The 641-nt window shown below is 39.6% G+C and overlaps 1 long non-coding RNA gene across 1 annotated transcript in view; it reads left to right on the top strand.

The window, feature by feature from the left end:
* Nucleotides 1-227, top strand: part of LOC144010843 (uncharacterized) — a 6153-nt gene extending 5926 nt beyond the window's left edge. The window contains exon 3 of the long non-coding RNA XR_013281365.1: nucleotides 1-227. This exon is cut by the window's left edge and continues 4971 nt beyond it. This is a non-coding gene — a long non-coding RNA (uncharacterized LOC144010843).
* The last annotated feature ends 414 nt before the right edge of the window (nucleotides 228-641 follow it).

The following is a 641-nucleotide window of genomic DNA, read 5'->3' as shown; positions in this document are numbered from 1 at the left end:
TGACTGTGTTTGTGGTGGGGGAAAAAAAAAAAAAAAAGAAGAACCCGAACCACATTGATTTTGATCCCAGATTAGAGACGCCTTTTTCATGTCTAATTTCTGGACCCAGCGGATGCGGGAAAACTTTTTTTGTGAAAAGTGTTTTGGAAAATTGTGAACATGATATGAAAACAACCCCTGAGAATATCGTTTGGATTTATAATTCTTATCAGAAAATGTATGACGAACTTGAAAAAAAACTGAATAAAAAGATAAAGTTTGTAAAAGGTCTCCCTGAAAGCTTTGAAGACGAATCTCTCTTCCCAGCCCACCAATCACACCTGGTCATCTTGGACGACGTCATCTTCCAGGCGAGTGATCATACGGAAGTGGTAAACATTTTCACCCAGTACAGACATCATCGGAATATGAGCGTTATGATGCTCACGCAAAACATTTTCCACCAGGGGAAGTATAGCAGAACAATTAGTTTAAACAGTAATTACATGATACTGTTTAAAAACCCTCGCGATAAATTACAGGCGAGTGTTTTGGCTAATCAAATCTTTCCCACTCGCAAAAAGTACTTTTTGGAATGTTATGAGGACGCCACGAAAAACGCGCACGGCTATTTATTAGTGGACCTGACTCCCGCGTCTCCA

This window comes from Festucalex cinctus, chromosome 21, assembly GCF_051991245.1.
Source record: "Festucalex cinctus isolate MCC-2025b chromosome 21, RoL_Fcin_1.0, whole genome shotgun sequence".
Classification (NCBI taxonomy): Eukaryota; Metazoa; Chordata; class Actinopteri; order Syngnathiformes; family Syngnathidae; genus Festucalex; species Festucalex cinctus.
The sequence above is the reverse complement of the archived record's forward strand: the minus strand, read 5'-3'. Positions and strand labels throughout refer to the sequence as shown.